This window comes from Belonocnema kinseyi, chromosome 8 (assembly GCF_010883055.1).
Source record: "Belonocnema kinseyi isolate 2016_QV_RU_SX_M_011 chromosome 8, B_treatae_v1, whole genome shotgun sequence".
Classification (NCBI taxonomy): Eukaryota; Metazoa; Arthropoda; class Insecta; order Hymenoptera; family Cynipidae; genus Belonocnema; species Belonocnema kinseyi.
The window spans coordinates 51,952,372-51,958,429 of NC_046664.1; the positions used below are offsets into that span (position 1 = coordinate 51,952,372).

The following is a 6,058-nucleotide window of genomic DNA, read 5'->3' on the forward strand; positions in this document are numbered from 1 at the left end:
TATTTCAGTTAACATATACTATGAAATATTATGAGCGAATTTTGATCTTAATACTATTTTTTTAATTTTAATTTAAAAATTGCGTGATCAGAAAAAAAAACGCGCACGTAGAGTGCGTGTTTATTCTCTAGTTAATGGTAGAAAAATATTGTCTACGATTTTCTTTCCCAAAGGAAAGATTTCCCTCTTGTTCTTTGATCGACACGTGAGGATACTAAATGGCAATTTGTAGACTAATTTCTTGAGTAGAAACTTCAGGGGAGGGATTTAAAGCTAACAAGTGGCGGATCAGACTTAAGCTTAGTGCAGATCGCATGATAAGCTCAAGGACTTAAGAATTGACATCCCTAGTAGAGGGTGGTTTGTAATGACCCAAATTTTCAAATATACTATCATGACATATTTCGATATAATTCGACTCGAGGAGCTTGAAAATACAATTGTCAAAAAGTCCCTCTTTGTGTATGTATGTAAGTTTTTTATGAACCAGGATCGATTTGTGAAGCCCTAATGAAAATAGTGTATTCTGTTTATATGAAGAAAAAAGCTTTGCTCATATTATGAATATTAGAGTATCTGACATGTCTTTTTGCGCCTTCGAGGCTCGTCGGTTATCCCATGACCTCTTATAATCTAGCAATACGGATATAAATTTAAGCAAAATATTGTTTATCTTGTTTTTATAATTTTTTTTTTAATATTGGGAATACAACACCAATATACAGTCTGTTGAACAAAGAACTCTTAGGCATGCTTTCGACAAGGGATTCGCCGTATTCAATGGGAAGTGACCTCCATATTTCTCTAATATGACGAGAGAGCTGTTTCGCTGTTTTGAAAACATTTTGGGCTGTAAGGACTAAATAATTTAAAAAATATAATAATTTCATATCTGAATTATAGTCGAAATTTAAATTCCTTATTGTTACGTAATTTTAGGTCACACATGTTTCAACGCAGCATACATTACAACTTACGTGTGCTCTTAAATTAAAAAAAAGAAAAATTAAATAACTTTTATGGTTTACGAATAATCGCAATTCCTTTTTTCGTTGAACGGACTGTATGTGATATATTCGTTCGCGTCTTCGAGATGCATCGATTGCTTTTAAATTTCTTAACAAAATTATTTACTTTGTTTTTGAAAAGATTTTTTTAATTGGGAATATAAGACTTAAAAACATGTCTGGTTAAATCAACCAAAATTCGGGTTAAATATGTCTTTACTATTTTTTCTGGTTAAAGAAATCAGAATGCTGATTGGTTTAATCAGAATTTATGGTTAATTTAAACAGAAATCTGGTTACTTAAACCAGAAAAAATAGTAAGGGCATATTTAGCCAGAATTCTGGATAACTTACTAGACGTTTTTTTTTTTTTGATGAAGAGTATTGTATTTGATGTAATTTTTAGCGTCATCGAGTCGCGTGGATTGACCTATTGACGAACTTCCGATAACCATCTTGATCAACCAATACCGACATTGAGTGCTTAAAAGAAAGGTGACATTATTGATTTGAAGAAACTTTTTGAAATTTGGAATATAACCCTATACCGTAAGTTAAAAAAATATTAATGGGAACAGAAAACATCGATTTATATCTTGATGAGCTCTTTGATTTTATGAAAATAAAATTTACGGTAAGACAAAAACATAAGCTTAAAAAATATTGAAAGCATACATTTTTCTTCTTTTGTTAGGGAAAAACCTACTTTTATAAAGAAGCAAAATGCTCATAAAATGAACATAAATAAATAAGTACACCCATAGTACTTCGAAGCGGTATTTATTTACAAATTTCTAAAAAATTAAAAGAATAGAGATATTAAACAATAGACATAAGTATCTTAGCAGAATTGCGAAAAATTATATTAAGATTTTCGATGAAAATTATTGTAAAGTAAAACATTATTAATGTTTGGTCTACTTTAATATGTATGCTGCATTATTGTTGGCTCTACTTTTGCTCCTTAATATTGACTTATTTTGTAATTTAATTATTGCAATTATTTGCAATCAGATGAAATATATATATGTATTTATGTTTGTATGGGAATAATTTATTTAAAATTTTTTTTGTTAGAAACAGGAGCCGTTTTTTTCTTGAAATTAAAATGAGTAATTAAAGTTAATTAAAGTTGTTTTATAATTTAAATTAAAAAATTTCGGAAATTAAATCTATATCAATCATTCTTTTTGATAAGAAAAATCAGAAAATCTTATGCAAATTGACACACTTTTAAAATGTTCAATACACTTGCGCGGTTAAATTTAAATTTTTAAATTATATAGTAAATTATTAAACATATATACATATTTTATAATAGCACTTTTTACTCACAATTAGTATTTAAGAAAAATATAATTGCAATATTAAATTATACATTTTCCGAAAAGACTTAAAATATCTAAGAATTTGATGTTATGTTGTATTTTTAACAATTTCAGGTTACCCAAGCCTTTTACACTGGAAATGGGTATTTTTAATAAAAATTATTCAACTTCAAAAGATGAAAAAATTTTCAATAATTTTGACCGAAGATTAATATCTTAAAACAAAAATCATTTGATTTGAAAGATTCATAATTTACTAACAACTTTAGGTTACGTTCCCGGTTTGTACCAAAAACTGTTCTTTAGAACAGTAATAATTACTGCTGGAACAATATTTACAGTTTTTGAAAAATTTCTGGTTTCAATTAAAGTTTGGTATCTTTAAATAAATATTATTAGATTTCAAATAATATTTACAATTTTCAACAATTTTGGTTATGTTGTTCTAATCCACCTTCAATGGTAATCTTGAAAAAAAATCATTAGTTTTAAATACAATGTTTTTGGTTTGAAATAATAAAATTTGTAAGCTTGAAATATAGGTTTTTGTTAAAAAATTATTAGATTTGAGAGAAAATCAATAATTTTTTAAGAATTTTGGGTTAAGTTGTTGTTGTAGATTAAAAAATCGTCTAAAATTTTTTCTTTAAAAAAAGATCCTACTCCATCTTCACTTCATTGGGAATCGAATCACAAAACTTCTGATTTCCGGCCAGGTGCTTTTCCAATTAAGTTTAGGTTATATTCAAGTTTTTACACCGAAAATGTAAATTTTTAGTCAAAAAATAATTATATTTGAAAGAAGATTGACAATTTGGAACCATTTTTATTATGGCATGTTATAGTTTTTTGTAAAAAAATCATATTAAAAAAAGTTCATATACGATTCTTCAGATTATAATTTAGAATCATGAAAATCATCCTTTTTTATGATGGTAAGTAATATTATTTATAAAGCTTTATACCGGAAATGAGTATTTCTAATATAAAATCATTAAATTTGAAAAAAATTTGGAATTGAATTTGGAACCAGAAATTGGTTATTTTAAACAAAAATTATTTGACTTCCAAAGTTAAACTGATAAACTTGAACAGCTTTAGGCAATGTTAGAATTTTGTTCAAATATTGTTAATTTTTAAGGAAAATTCAAGTTTCGTATATTTTGATTAATTTTAGATAATGATAGTGTTTTTCGTATTATATTAGTAATTTTTAATAAAAATGCAATTATTGACAACATCTTGTAACACATATTACTATATTATTTTTGAACTTAAAATATTTTCAACAATTATCAAAAATATTGTACTTGCTTTTGTTTTCTATTATCTAACATAAAGAAATAAAAAAATTTGTATCGATGTTAATTTTATATTTCAATTTAAAAATCTCGTAAACCGTAAAATAAAAAAATCGCGTGAAATAAAAAAAACGCGCGCAACGCAAGTGCTTTTTCTAGTTAAAAAAAAGCACTAAAAACGAAAGAGATAACATTTTATTCAATTATGAATGATTCTATCCTTAAAATATGAAAACTAGAATTATAGAAAATTACTTGAAGAGCTATTTTTGGCGAAGGAATACGACCCGCAAACAAAAGTTTCATTAGAAATATTGCACTGAGATGTGTAATCTTGAAATTAAAGAATTCAGTCTCGACTCAGAATGTGTGGGATTCTCTTTGGACTTCGAGTCTAGGAATTCCATTTTTAATTTTTGAAATGAAAAGGAGTGAATTTTTATTGCGAAATTCATTATCATTGCAACGTAATTTAATTAGAGCTTTAAGTAACGCAGATAGTTTTTTGATTAGGCTCACCACTGTCCACCATCGCAATCATTGTCCTCCTGGGACTCTTTTTACCCTCTTTGGTTATTCTTTCTAATTATCCCCATCTACTTGAACCTTCTAATCACTATTTCCTGCAACTCTAACGCAGGAACAAAAAAAAATCAGCAGAAAAAGTGCATTTTCCTGTGAAAATAGAGAAATTATAAACAGAGACTGCAATATCATTAGCAAAAGAACGTTGTATTATTTTCTTCTAAAATTCTGATAAATATTATTATTAGAAACTGATTATAAAATTTAGTTAGATTTCATTGAAAATTCATTAGATAATTTTAAACATTCTCCCGAAACAAAATTGCTAAGCTTTATAGGAATATTATTATTATAATTATACTCTAAATTAATAATAAAAATAATCACATTTTAGTAAACAAAATATAAACGATTATTTTTATACTGTAGTCTTATTCTTTTATTGTTAAATTAGCAGTATTTACCGCTCAAATTAAACTTTTAATTTTAAATAACCAAGGTAATGCTTGTCTTTATCGTCGGCTTATGTTAATTTTTAACAAAAATTCAATTTTTGTATAATATTTAGTATTATTGACGTCTTTTACAGGAAATATGTACTTATAATAAAAAATAACAGTATTTCAAAGATAAGCGCTAATAAATTATTCAAGCTAAGCGCGCGTTTAAATCTTTGGATTCTTATTTTATAATATTATAAAAATATACAAATTTAAAATCCATAATTGCAAATTTGTAAATATCAAGCGTTGTAAACAAAGGTTTTGTAGAATTTCAAAACCTCTAAAAGTAACACATGTGCAATGAAGAGAGTGTAGTCCTGTTCCACAAATACAAAATTATTTTAAATAATAGCAAAAGTCTATTCTCGCCAGTCAAATTTTTCATATAAACATTTTATGGAAGCCTGTAAACAAGAAATTTTGTTGGTCCTTCTCCATTTAGGAAAAATTTTTTCAGGTCTTAAAAATAAAAAATCTGTCCGCTTGGTGGGCACATTCTCATCGCACGCTATGTGCGCGGCTCGCTTCGCTCGCAAGCTTGAGCGCGCCTAGGCGCGCGACTCTTGGTTCTCGCGCCTCGCGCTCGATGTTGCATTTATCTCGCGCTACGCGCTCGGTCTTTATATTTTCGCACATTCTTGCGTAAACATTTTAAAATTAAGACTCAAAACATCCACCACTCTAATTTTGTGATTGTGAATTCTCTTTCGTTAAAAAAGCTTAGCTCGAGAGTTTGAGCGCACCTACGGCACGTGACTAAGGACAATTGCACTACGCGTTTAGTATTTGCATTTCATCCGCATTCGGGCAGAGACCTTTTATTGATTTCAAATCGTAGATTTCAAATTATTTATGTCTTACGGTCCAATCGTAAATCGAAAAAAATAAATATGAGTCAAAAAAACATGTTCTTCGAAATTCAGATATTTATTTAATAGAAAAAAACTCCTTTTGAAACTTCCTGACGTTTCGGTACTTTTTTTTCGGTAATTTTTTTTTTTTTTTAATTTTTTAAATTTCTTATTTCAAATTTAAACTCAATTACGCGTTTCCACATCAGTGGTTTTCAATGGAAACTTGCCTATTACATCATCGTTCATTACGTATTCTTCATGTATTTCTGAAACTGTCAATTTCAGTTCGTCCGTCCTAACCTACGCCAATTTTGTTTTCTCGTACAATTTTAAAAAATGTAGTTGTAATCGATTGAAGTCTCGAAAAATTTTTTTGAGACTTCTAAAAATGACTAAATTTTAATTAATTTTCTTAAAACAATTGACTAAAATGTTACTTTTTTTTGACTGAAAATTGATCTGTTTGACTATTTTAAACTATCATCAACTCAGGTAACAATGTATTTAAATCTACGTAATTATCCATCATATTTGTTCAGA

At 27.5% G+C, this 6,058-nt stretch overlaps 1 protein-coding gene across 1 annotated transcript in view; it reads left to right on the forward strand.

Annotated features, from left to right (window-relative positions):
• Positions 1 to 5,961: 5,961 nt before the first annotated feature.
• LOC117178794 overlaps positions 5,962 to 6,058 on the forward strand; it is a 68,993-nt gene continuing 68,896 nt past the window's right edge. Inside the window, exon 1 of the mRNA XM_033370270.1 lies at positions 5,962 to 6,010. The gene's annotated coding sequence lies outside the window, so the exon portion shown is untranslated. The remainder of the gene's footprint in view (positions 6,011 to 6,058) is intronic.